Below are 14,638 nucleotides of genomic sequence, written 5' to 3' on the forward strand. Positions count from 1 at the left end.
CTTGTACTGTTGGTGGGAATGCAAACCGGTCAGCCACTCTAGGAAACAGTATGGAAGTTCCTCAAAAAGTTAAAAATAGAACTATCCTCTGATCCAGCAATTGCCCTACTAGGTATTTACCCAAAGGATATAAAAGTACTGATTCAAAGGGACACATGCACCCTGTTATCAACAATAGCCAGATTATGGAAAGAGCCCAATGTCCACTGACTGATGGTAAAGAAGATGTGGTATGTATTACAATGGAATATTACTCAGCCATCAAAAAGAATGAAATCTTACCATTTGCAATGACATGGCTGGAACTAGAGTGTATTATTTTAAGCAAAATAAGTCAGAGAAAGACAAATATCATATGATTTCACTCATATGTGGAATTTAAGAAACAAAACAGATGAACATGGTGGGGGAGAGAGGGGGAGAGAGAGGTGGGGGGAATCGGAAAACAGACTTTTAACTATGGAGAACAAACTGAGGGTTACTGGAAGGGAGGTGGGTGGGTGGATGGGCTAAATGGGTGATGGGTACTGAGAAGCATACTTGTGATGAGCACTGAGTGTCTTATGTAAGTCATGAATCACTAAATTCTACTCCTGAAACTAATATTACACTATATGTTGACTAACTAAAATTTAAATGAAAACTTGAAACAACAACAACAACAAAAAGAATGAAATCCTGCCATGTGCTACATGGATGGAACTTGAGGGTATTATGTTAAGTGAATAAATCAAAGACAAATAACATATGATTTAATTTATATGTGGAATCCAAAACACAAAGCAAATGAACAAACCAAACCAAACCAAAACCACAGATACAGAGAAGAGAATAGTGGTTGGTTGTTAGATGAGAGGAGGATTAGGGAGTGGAAGAAACAGGTGAAGGGAATCAAGAGTTACAATTTTCTGGTTATAAAAAAAATAAGTCCTGGAGATGTAATGTACAGCATGGCGATTATGGTCAATAATATTGTAGAGCATATCTGAAAGTTGCCAAGAGTGCAAATCCTAAAAGTTAACTTTGTATGATGATGGATGGTAACTAGACATATTTTGGTGGAATTTTACTATGTATATATATAGATATATATAGATATATATATAATCTCAAACCATTATGTTGCACACCTGAAACCAATATAATGTTTTATATCAATTATACCTCAATAAAAATCATTTTAAAAAGAAAAGAAAAACAAGGTACAAGATAGATTAATGGATTTTATTTATTTATTTATTTTTAAAGATTTTATTTATTTATTTGACAGCGAGATAGAGAAAGCACAAGTAGGCAGAGCACCAGGCAGAGGGAGAGGGAGAAGCAGGCTCTCCGCCGAGCAGGGAGCCTGATGTGGGGCTCGATCCCAGATCCCTGGGATCATGACCTGAGCCGAAGACAGCCACTTAACCGACTGAGCCACCCAGGCACCCCAGATTAATGGATTTTAGTGTAAAAGAGTACAAAATGTTTATTGACATGGCTGCAGAATCCACACTGCAAATATTAACATTTAAAGAGTATCATTTATTGAGTTCTGATGTATTAAAAAGAAATCCATGGTTATATGAAAAAGCTATTCAAATGCTCCTTCCTTTGCAAAGTAAGTATTTTCTTCATTTAGTTCAACCAAAACATAGTGAATCAGCATGAATGAAGAAGCATATATAAGAATCTAAATGTGTTCTATTAAGCCAGATAAAAAGATATAAACAATGACACTCTTCCCAATAATCTCTTTTTTGAAAACAGTTATTTTCATGAAATACGTTCTTTTACCTTGTAATGAATGTATTATGTTGTTTTAAAATAAATCAATAAACAGTTTAAATTTTTCTCAGATTTAATTTCTATACAGAAAATATATGTAAATTACATATGTATATATGAATATGAATTTATATATGTATATAAATATATATGCATATAAAAATTTGTGTGTATAAAATGTATACATATATAAATATGTTATATAAGTATATATGCATACAAAATCCACAAAAGAAAAATTTTGTGGTTCTCAGTGATTTATTAGAGCTTAAAGGTATCCCGTGACTAAGAAAGTTTGAGAACCACTGCTATAAGGATATATATCTAGCAGTAAAATAATGAGGTATAGGTTGTATGTCAATTTTAGCACATACTAAAAAATTATTCTCCAGTCCTTTTATACCAAATATAATACCACCAGCAGTTCGCAAAGATTCTTACTTTTCCACATCTATAGTAAAATTGAGAATAAGGGGAATTTTATTTTATCTTGCTATATGATGGCTGTGAAATGATATCTGTTTTATTTTTTTGTTTTCCTGCCTGTGAGAAAGTACATATTGCCTTTTAAACCAGATTACAAAGTCTGCTCTAGTTCATAACAGCCCAGGTAGCTATTTGAAAGTCATGTACTGGCTTTTCAAAAAGTACAAGTTTCCCTCTCTACCATTTTCATACACTGGAGCGCAATAAAATGTCTCCAAATGTGTGGTTACAAAGAATTTTAGACAGAACAGGGAGATGACTTTGTGAACATGCTTCATCCTGACTAGATTATGTGCAGCCCTGTTTTCCTTAAATAGCCTAGATAATGCAAGATTAGCTGCATGTCCTCACTGAAGTGATGCTTTGGTTTGTCTATGACAACTAAGTAGGTCAGGCCACATTATTAGAGAAAGCAATATGGTCTAGAAGAAATAGCGTAGGCTGCAGATATAAGAAACCTACTTCTTGTTTCATTCCTTAATTCTCAAAAGCAAATGCTAAGAAAAACAAAATAATTATTTTACAATCTAAACTTGTTAAAATGAATCAACATTTTAACAGGAGGAAAACAAAAATTTAAAATAAAAATACAAGTTGAGGTAAAATTAAAATGTTTAAAGGAGAACTCTACTAGCATTTAAAAGTAAGGAGAAGAAAACATGCAATAAATAAAAAACTAATGAAAACTAGATTTTTAAAAGACTGTAAACATAAAAGATAAAAGAAAGATAAAATTAGTGCCATAAAATAATGAGTCATGATCAAAAGAGTTATTAAGTAAGATTTGTGGAAAAAGTTAAAAGATGAAGGATAAAATTCATGTTAAGGTTTTTAAAAATTTTAAAAGCAAATAAAGGTAAAAATAATATGTTGATATTAAAATGTAAAAAATCATTTAAAAAAACTTAATTTTAAAAAATGAGAAAATATTATCATCAAAATGTGTTCCTGATATTTAGATGGATAGCTAGCTAGCTAGCTGGATAGCTGGATAGATAGATAGATGATAGATAGATGGATAGATAGACAGACAGATATGCATAGGTAATATGTGCATGCACAGCAAAGCTTTTCAAGATTACTGTTTTCATATTAAAATTACAAATTAAAGTCAAAAGAAATTTCTGAATTAGGTCTATCTTCCTTCTGGGCAAGCAGCTGAGAAAGTAGGGAATTTTTTACTTAAATCTTCAACGAATGCCCCTGTGTTAAATCCAGCTTACCATCCAGGTCATGAGGACTGATTCTACTCCTCTGTCTGTCCAGTCCTAGATATTATAGGGTTGAGGTTTCCTAGAACAAACAATCCCTCAGCATGAACCCAGATGGCTAAACCTGATTATGCTTCTCCTAATCTGAACATTTGGAAAAGAGTACAAATAGCATCACTAGTAAGCTGAGGGTACTGACAATGTAAGAAATGTACTCTCTATTCTGTTCACCACACTTCTCCCCTCACTTGATCCTCAAAACACAGAAATTTTGGTAGAAATAACCTATCACAAGTTCAAAGCCACTTTCAAAGGTCATCAATCAGCATCTGTGTTATTTTTTCTAAGACAGGAAAACTCAGCCTTATGTACATACAGATCATGTGGTCACATTCTGGAGACCATGGGGCTAACTTCAGGACAAGAACTGTAAGTTGACTGTTTTTAAATTTTAGTTTTTATTGTATTTACATGTTAAAAAAAATGACCCTATTTCCTACTTATACAATAGTACAGTCTACATGGGATTTGATTCCACAGACGTTATGAATATAATATTCAAACATTTAAAGAGCTGAAAACCATTTAAAGAACAGTCCACCTAAGTTACACTTGAAGCTGTATCATCAAAAATAATTTAATATGAAAAGATGCTCCATATCCTAAATCACCAGAGAAATGCAAATTAGAACAAAAATTAGATACCACCACACACCTATTAGAATGGTCAAATCCAAAACACTGACAACACCAAATGCTGGAGAGGATATGGAATAACAGAAACTCTTAATTATTGCTGATGGGAATCCAAAATGATACAGCCATTTTGGAAGACAGTTTGGCAGTTTCTTACAAAATTAAACATTCTCTTACCATACAATCCAGCAATTGTGCCCCTTGGTATTTACCCAAAAGAACTGAAAACTTATGTGCATACAAAAACTTGCACATGAGTTTTTATAGCAGCTTTATTCATAACTGTCAAAATTTGGTAGCAACCAAGATGTCCTTCAGTAGGTGAATGAATAAACTCTGGTACAACCAGACAATGGAATATTATTCAATGCTAAGAAGAAATGAATTATCAAGCCATAAAAAGACATGGAAGAAACTTAAATGCATATTACTAAGTAAAAGAAACCAACTTGAGAAGGCTACATACTCTATGACATTCTGGATAATGAAAATGACAACTATATGACATTCTGGATAATGGGAAACAATAAAAGATGAGTGGTTGCCAAGGATGTGGAGTGAGTGAGATGAAGACATAGAGCACTGAGGATTTTTAGGGCAGTGAAAATACTCTGTATGGTATAATAACAAATCCATGTCATCATACATTTATCTAAACCCACTGAATGCACAACACCAAGAATGAATCCTAATGTGAACTATGGATTTGGATGATTATGATGTGTCAAGGTAGTTCAATCTTGGTAAAAATGTCTTATTCATATGAATGATGTTAATAATGGGGAAGTGCATCTATGGGGGCAGGCTATATATGGTAAATCTCTGTACCTTCCTCTCAATTTTATTGCAAACCTATAACTGCTCTAAAAAATAAAGTCTTTAATACATATAATTCAAAATACAATTAAAAATAATTATACCTTGTTGCTACAAAAAATAAAGGCAAAAAAGCAGTGTTTGAATTCATTTAGCACTCAGTACATAAAAATTAAAATCATAATCACTGAACCAAATCATCTACAGCAAAGTATAGATGATACTCTATTATTTTTAGGATATTTTAAATTTTAATTCACTTGAATTAAAATAATTCTGTGATTAGGTCATAGACATCCCATTTGTATTCCATGGCCAAATTTTTCTTTTTGTCTTCCTGTGGATCTTCAGTTGTGTTCTGCCTATGGAAAAGCACCCTGCAATGCTGAACATGAGGATTTAACTGATTAAACCCTGTCAAAGATGGAGAGTCTCCGTATGTTCTAATTATGTCAATATCCACTAGATCTAACAGCTAAAAATAACCCTGTCTCTCCTTGTCAACTTGGCTTTTCCAATATTAGCACAAACAGATTGTAAGAACCAACCATTTGTGTGATTGACTTACCACTGATCACGTGTGTGTGTGTGTGTGTGTGTGTATACATACACACAAAATAAACCACACTTTTGCTAAGGGAAAGAAAAAAATACTTCTTTAAAAAGCAGGTAATTGCACATATTTTGATTTTTTTTTCCAGTGCTGTTATTTTGAGCCTCAAAAACATTGTTTAGAAATGTAGTAGACAATGTATATGCATAAGAATTATACAATAGCTTTAAATAAAACATTTAAGAATCACAAAGATGTCAATTCAATGTATTAATGAATTTGTATTAAAAAAACTGCAATTAGGACTTCCAGACTATATTTGAAAGAACTGCAAAAAATATTCTAAATCTGGGACTCCATTCCAAGAAGATGAAATTAGCCCACTCGTTTATTTCTTGTTTTAAAAAAAAAAAATCTCACTGAAATATCCAAAGAAATTAAAAGGATAAGAAAGAAAACTCATAGTACTAATAGAAGACATGAAAAACACTGATGCACCAAAGCACTGAAGAATTTCTGGAAGAGATACACAAGATCTAATTGCTGGAATAAAACAAAGTTGGGCATAACTGGGTGGCATCAAAAGCAGAGAGAGTCTCAATGAGAAATAAATAGAAAAGTTCAAATGTCAAGCTCAGTAATGTTGAAGCTGAGGCACTAGAGACATGGGTGGTCAGTGAGGATAACTGAAGGACTTGTTAAATCACAATAGTGTCCAGAACGACTTTACACAGTGCATGCTAAATACACTGAGACATTTTTCTTAACATGGGTAGTAGGGCCATGAAATAGCCAGGTAGAAGGGGGAAAATGCCATGTTTAGATGTGAACAGCTCCAAGAAATGAGGAAAACACACTTGGCACATTAGAGTATCCAAACCCCTGAAGTCACCATAATTGTTTCTGTAATTCCCACTGGCACTAAAGGATCTAACCACACACCCCGACAACCAAAGTCCCACCAGAAGACGCTGGAATATGAATAGATTAGAGAGCATGATAAGGACTGGGGTGGGATGGGAGTCATGAAAGAACTTGATGGAGCCTCCAGCTGAATACTCCCTACCCTCTAAATGTGCTAATCTGCTAAATATCTGAGGACCAGGAAGACAGGTTCACTGTCATTCAGTTCCCACTTGGTATATACAGGGTGAAGCTTCTCAAGAATTTCCACAAACATCTTCACATACCAAAGGGGACCCTCAGAAGATTAAAAAACCATAACTGAGAATATTGTAGGGGCATCTGGGTGGCTCAGTTGGTTAAGCGTCTGCCTTCGGCTCAGGTCATGAGCCCAGGGTCCTAGGATCGAGCCCCATGTCAGGCTCTATGCTCAGCAGAGAGTCTCTTCTCCCTCTCCCTCTGCCCCTCCCCCCTGCTCTCTCTCTCTCATTCTCAAATAAATAAAATCTTTAAAAAAAAAAAAAAGAAAATATTGCATAGAGCACCCCCCCAACCTCCCACCTCTGGTAACCACCAATCTGAAATGGGTGAAGGTAGTCAAAAGGTGCAAACTTGCAGTTATAACATAAGTAAGTCATGGGGTGTAATGTACAACATGGTGACTATAGCTAATAACACCATATCGCATATTTGAAAGTTGCTAAAAGAATAGATCTTAAGAGTTCTCATTGCAAGAAAAAAATTGTAACTATGTGATGTGACAGATGTTAACCAGACTTATTGTGGTGATCATTTCACAATATATATGAATACTGAATCATTATGTTGTTCACCTAAAACTAATATAATGTTATATGTCAGTTATCTCTCAAATAATTGGATAGGGAGCTCACTCTAGTTATTAATATGCATTGACATAAACTTTACTTGCATGCAAGCAAAATTAAAATAATTTTTTAAGTATAGACTTCTAAAAATCTAGTTATATTATATTGCTAATGTGATTCAAGAGGCTGTGACATTCATTAAATCATAATATTGCATCCATTAAAAAAAAGTAGCATGAATAGCAAGGAGCATGATTGCTGAATTATGTGGTAAAGAATATGCTTAGTTTTGTAAAAACTGCCAAACTCTTTTCCAAAGTGGCTGTACCATTTTGCATTCCTACCTACAATGAATGAGAGTTCCTGTTACTCCACATCCTTGTCAGCATTTGATGGTGTCAGTGTTTTGGATTCTAGCCACTTTAATAAGTGTATATCAGTATCTCATTATTGTTTTAATTTGTAACTGTTTTAATTTTTAATTCTCTAATGACTTGTGATATCAAGTGTCATTACATATACCTCTTTGCTCTTTGTATATATTCTTTAGTGAGCCATTTGTTTAGATCTTTGCTCATTTTTAAATTTTTTTATTGTTGAGTTTTAAGAGTTCTCTGTATATTTTGGATACCATTTTTTTAATCAGGTAAGTGTTTATAAATAGTTTCTCTTTGTCTGTGGCTTGTCATTCTCATTCACAGAGCAGAAGTTTTTAATTTATCCAAATGAATTTAAAACTTATGTCCACAGAAAAAACCTGCACACAAATGTTTACACAACTTTCTTCATAACTGCCAAAACTTAAAAGCAATGAAGATGTCCTTTAATAGGTGAATGGATTAAAAAAACTGGGACTTACATAAAAAGGGATATCATTCAGCAACAAAAAATAAATACCTCATCACAAAAAGACATGGACGAACCTCAAAAGCATATTGTCAAGTGAAAGAGTCAAACTGAAAATCCTACACACTGTATGATTCCAAACATATGACATTTTTAAAAAAGCAAAACTATGGAGAAAATAAAAAGATTGGTGGTTGCCATGGGCTTAGGGTCAGTGCTCAGGAGGAGGGAGAAGGAAAGAAAAATAGGTGGAGCACAGAGATTTTTAGGGCAGTGAAACTGTTCAGTATGATACTGTAATGGTGGATACATGTCATTATGTATTTGTTAAGGCTCACGGAATGTAGAAGACAAAGAGTGGACCCTAATATAAACTATGGACTTTTAGCTCATAATAATAATAATAATAATAATAATATTGGTTCATCAGTTATAACAAATATATCACACAATGCAGATACAAATAATAGGAGAAACAGAGCGGGGGGAGGGTGGTATATGGAAACTCTCTTTCCAAACAATCTTCCTATAAACCTAAAACTGTTCCAAAAATATAAAATGTATTAATTTTCAAAAAAAAGTACATTGCCATGTAAAAAAACAAAAATAGTTTTTTTGGAAATTAAAACATATGATTAGTAGAAAGCAGAATAAATTCAGCTAAAAATCAAAATGGTAGGGGGTGCCTGGCTGGCTCAGTCAGTAGAGCATATGACTTTTGATCTTGGGGTTGTGAGTTCAAGTCCCAAGTTGGCATAGAGCCTATTTTTAAAAAAGTTAAAATGTTGGTTTAGATCAACTCAGAGACTCTGACGAGGGCAAAAGAAAAAGAAATGGAAAATTGTTAACAGCTCTACTGAGGTAAAATTTACATACTATAACATTCACCCATTTTAATTGTACAGTTCAATGGTTTTTAGTAGATTTCTAAGGCTGTATAATTACTACCACAATCCAATTTTTAAAACATTTCCATCAACCTAAAAATTTCCTTTATGAACCTTCTAGGCAATCCCAGTTCCCATCCCTGGCCCTAAGCAACCACTGATATGCTTTCTGTCTCTCTATATTTGCTTTTGCTAGACATTTCATATAAATAGAGTCATATAATATATAGTCTTCTGTATCTGGCTTCCTTTGTTTAATATAATTTCTTTGAGGTTCATTCATTTTGCTTCATACATCAATAGTTTGTTCCTTCTTACTTCTGAGCAGTATTCTATTACATGGATATACCTCACGTTGTTTATCCAATCACTAGTTAATGGATTTGGGGTGGTTTTTTTCCAAGTTAGTGTTGTTATGAATAATGACACTATGGATGTTCACAAGCAATTCTTTGTGTGGACATTTATGTCTTAGTTCTCTTGGACAGATACTTAGGAGTATAATTGCTGGGTTTTATGGTAAATACGTGTTTAACTTTTTAAGAAATTGCCAAACTGTTTTCTAATATAGCTTTAACATTCTACAATTCTACCAGCAGTGTACCAAGTTTCAATTTTTTTTTCCTTATCCTTGCCATCACTTTTTATTAACAGTCTTTTGGTTTATATTCTTTCTAGTTGGTATCCAACAGCATCTTATTGCAGTTAGAAATGTAAAACTTGAAGAGAAAAAAGGAAAATTGAGGAGATACAAACACATTTGAATGGATTTTCAGAAAAGGAGATTCAGTGGTTTCAGTGACCAAAACTGAATAATGATACATACCCAGAAATATTTTTGGTGAAGTTTACAAATTCCAATGATAAAAAAATGCCCATTTATGGACAAATAGATTACCTACAATTAAAGATAATCAGATTAATATGAGTCTAACACTTGAAGACAAGTGATTTTGAACTTAGATAGCCAGGCCAACTACCATTCACGAAGAAGGGCAAAGGAAAATACTAGTCAACTTGCTTGAAAAAAAACCTGAGAAAAAAAAAAACCTGAGAATATAGTATAGCGAAATTAAAACATAAAAATATAAAAGAATATAGGAATCAAGAAATGGTAGGGAGGTATAAATGTCATATAAACAAATAATTGCAACAATGTGTAATACTGTTACACAAATAAGATGCTAGGGAAATCCAAAAGAGGAAAATTTCAACAGTGGGCATATGAAAGTGGTCACAATGTGTGAAGATTTCATATCACACATTAATTCCCACCAAAAACCATCCACAATGAAAGAAACACTGAAAAGCTAAGTAGACAAAACAATTCCACCAGTTGACAATCTTTATCTGTCAGTCATCCTTAACTGGGGATGATGGGTACGTGAACTAACAACTGTCTGCAGTGGCCAGAGATGAAAGTTACATATCAACCCAATGGCATGGCCTTCTACTTACCAAAGCTCATCTAGCTTCTGCTGCCTCTGAATGCTCATTCCAACAGCAAAAGAGATCAATGCCGAACCCCTAATAATGGCCCTCTTCCTCGAAATACCAATTTGCCACTAGAAGGCAAGGTGACTGCACTAAGCCCCTTCCCTTGAAAAAATCAAGAGGTTTTTCCTCACAGCAATAATATCTACTGCAGGCATTGATTTGTCTTTCCTGTCTACCAAGTGTCAGCCAGCACCACCCTCTGGAGGCTGACCAAATACCTGGTTCACAGGCATGGAATCCCACACAATACAGCACTTGAGATGTTGAAGTAGGCACAACACCATCAGATCCAATGGCCAAATCACAAACCACACCATCCCAAAGCAGGGTGACCTCATGAGCACTGGAACAGCCTTCTAAAGACACAGCTAAAGTGCCCCTTCAGAGGCACCACTTTGAAACAGTAGATGCATTCTTTTGGATGTAGTATATGCAGCACATCACAGATTTCCATACAGCACTCTGACCCTTATACAAAGATTCCATGGGTCCAAAGACCAAGAAGTGAAAGCAGGAGTGGCATCAATCTCCATTCCACTCATTGACCCATCGGGAAATTTGAGTTTCTTACCCCTGCCAGTCTGTCCTGGAAACTTTAGGAGCTGCAGGTTTAGCAGTTCTGGTCCCCCAAGGAACCATAGTCTTTCCAAGTTGCACAGCAAGGATTCCACTGATTTATAAGCCATGGTTGCCCATAGGCATTCTGTACTCCTTGTATCCAGAAAGCATCAGTCAAGAGAAGTCATCTTTGAGAGAGGGATAATTGACTCTGAAGAGTAGAAAGACAAGGGCTTCATTTACACAATACGGTTAAGGAGAAATACACATAGAATCAAAGTGATCACTTGAGTACCTCCTGGTTTTATAATTTGCCCCATTTTAACTGTGAATGGACTTATCCAGAAACTCTGCCTGAAACTGATATAATTAGCTAGGGCTCAATTATCTTAGGTAGAAGTTCTAGGTCATTATACCAGCTAAGCCAGCTAAGGTAATAACTAAGGGTGAGTGTAATATAAAATGAATAGTAGAGGAGAGAGGATGAGTACCAGTTTCAAACTTGAGACCAACTGCAACAGTAAGATGTGCAGTTTATCCCCCTCACCTCCCCTTTCTAAGGCCCTCAAGGAGGAGGCCATGGTAACCATGGAGAAACTGCTCCCTCGTCATACACAGAGAAGTAGATCTGCGCTCTAGGGTAGACTCTAGGGGCCATGAAAATTCACCATTTCTGCTCCAGGGAACATGACTGACTAACAGCCCAGCTCCTGCCCTTCTGAATCCACCAATATTTGTATGGAGGCCATGCTTCCTGTGGGCTGCTTGTAGCCAATGACTGAGCACAGTGATGCTGATGGAGGCCTTTTTCTGCACAATGCTGCACTCTTTTAACAGATGGCCATGACCTGAGGGCATCCCATCAACCTAGCCAAACTTTCTTAGACTCAAGAATTTTCTTGGACTCCCGGAGTCTCACACTCTTCCTTTCCAATCCTTTTTCCTTCTCCCTCAACTTCAAATGTCTCAAACCTGCATCACTGTCTGAAGGCTCTTCCACTTTCTCTTTCTCCCCTTCCTTCATCCTTCATAGGCATTCCCCACTATAAATGTCTTGCTCATTTAATTTCATATGGAAGACCCAAGTTATCACAGAAAAGACCATGTCTTATTCGTCCTTAATTTTCAGCACTTTAGAGAGTGTCAGGTACGTATAAAGGTTATATCTAACCCATTTTATACTTAGAAGCCAACAGACTCTGGAACACAGTATATGATCTGTACATATTTGTTGAATGAATGAGTAAAATCAAGAAATATGTATTGAATTAATTAGTCATATCTAAAACAGTAACTAAATATAACATAATAAAATGAAATTTTTAGTTTATAGCAATTTATTTATACATCTCAATGAATATAAAGTCTAAATACTTTGGTAATTTTGTCATATAGAAAACATGCACATGGAATATATGGATAAATGTAAAGGAAATTGAGCATTAAAATCATATTACATTTTATGACAGTTTACAGATATTCTGGTTTATTAGTGTTTTTAAAGAATGATCAAATTCGTTGTACCGAAATATACAATTTATGATTTCCCCAAACATTTTCACATTTTTCTGGATGAAAATTAATGTTATTGACATGTTAAGATTATCATGGCCACAAAATTTCTGTAGACATTAAATACTATCACTAAAACCAACAAGAAAGCCTAGGACTAATAACTTGTAACTTATAATGAATGATACAACACTAACTTAATATAAAACCAACAAAAACTTAGTCATTTTTAATAGACAATCAAAGTTCAGTCTAGCTTTTCTTGGGCTTGTGGTTATAGAATTAGTGTTCATGGAGAAGGGAAACAGAAAGAGTTTTAGGACAGCATTTCAAGGGGAGAAATGCTGCATGAAGGAGGCTGAACATACATGCAGGGTCACTGCTTCATTGCCCCACTGCAAGCCTTGTAAGTCATCCATTTTACGTTATTATGTAAAGGTTTTTGGCTTCCTGATATCTCTGTATTTTCTCTCTCTCTAACCTCATTCCCTCTCTCTCTCTCTCGTATAATATATTCCAATTTTATAGAGAAGTGTGGTTGAGTTGTCTGCTCAAGGTCTCACAGGCTGAAAACTGTGTCATCTGGGCTGCATTCCTATTTGAAAACTCTGACAAGGGATTTGCTTCCAAGCTCTTTCACGTTGTTGGAAGAATTCATTCCCTTGCAGTTATAGAACTGAGCTCCCTGTTATTTTACTAGCTGGAGATGGGGGACAGCTCTCAGTTCCTAGAGGCTGTTCTCAGATCCTTGCCAAATGGCCTTGTCCATCTCAGCAACAGAAAATAGCCTTTGCATCAAATCCCCTGCATGCTTTGAATCTCTCTGACTTCCCTTTCTGAGAACATCCAGAGAAAAACTCTGCTTTTAAATGGCTCCAAATGATCTCCATGTCTTGAGGTTAACTGTGCCATATAATGCAACCAATCATAGGAGTAAAATCTATCACATTTATAGTCCTGGACCTCAAACATGATTTGTATACCAGCAGTGGAGAATTCAGGGACCCATCTAGAAATTCTGCCTATCCTAATCAATTTAAGGAAAAATGACTATGTTTGAAGATTATCAACAAATAATACCTAAAATCCCACCTTATTTTTTCATAAATATGTCTTTCAAAACAGTCACTTTTTAAATTTTTGTATGTGAGTAAGACAGTCTGTTATTTTTTGTGATGGTTCTTCATCATCTCTTCATTTCATGAGCTGATATACACAGACAAAACCAATAATTGGAAAAAATTCAAGACTAAGTACCACTGCATAGCTGCTAGGTTTAATCCTTCATTTTGGACCATTTTGTCCCTACCTCAACTTTTCGGATTCTCTGCCATGAGAAGTTTATTTATTACTGATACATAGTCGTAATGACTTTAAAAAGGACAGATTTTCTTAACTGAATGTGCAGAGTCCAGCATAAAATTTTACTCAGAAAAAACTATATAAATGTAAATTCTAAAATAATATCAATTGTCCACATACATTAACATCAATAGCTATAAAGATAAATACTTGTATCACCTGTTTTTTTTTATTATGAATATTATGTAAGACACTTTAACACACTCAGTTCTTGCCTGCAAACTATTGCTCTCACACTTCCCACTCTCAACTCTGAGTCATAGTCATTTTTATACTAATCTTTTTAACTGTGAAGTAATTTATTTGAGCTGACATTAAGGTACTTCAAGTGAAGTCATGTATGTAGTTTTATTTAAAAAAAAGAAAAGTCTACCGAAGATAGTACACTCATTCTAGACTCTGAAACTTTACATAAATGACTACACTGGATATTCCTTTAATTTGTATTCTCAGCTCTAATAATATAAATTTTCTCTGAAAGTTTATACCAGCTGTATTTTGAAATAACACTGGAATTTCATACTTTAGATGGCTATTCCTAACTGCAATTCTCAACTGGGAGAAGAGTCCTAGTTCCCATGGTAATGGTTCAGAACTTCTACTTCTCTCTCACTTAATAAAGCAACCAAATCAATTCTGGCTAAATGGTATCCCAAGGTATCTCCCTAGGACTGGATCAGAAATATGTCCACTGATACTTTACATCCAAAGACA

Source organism: Halichoerus grypus, chromosome 2 (genome assembly GCF_964656455.1).
Source record: "Halichoerus grypus chromosome 2, mHalGry1.hap1.1, whole genome shotgun sequence".
Taxonomy (NCBI): domain Eukaryota; kingdom Metazoa; phylum Chordata; class Mammalia; order Carnivora; family Phocidae; genus Halichoerus; species Halichoerus grypus.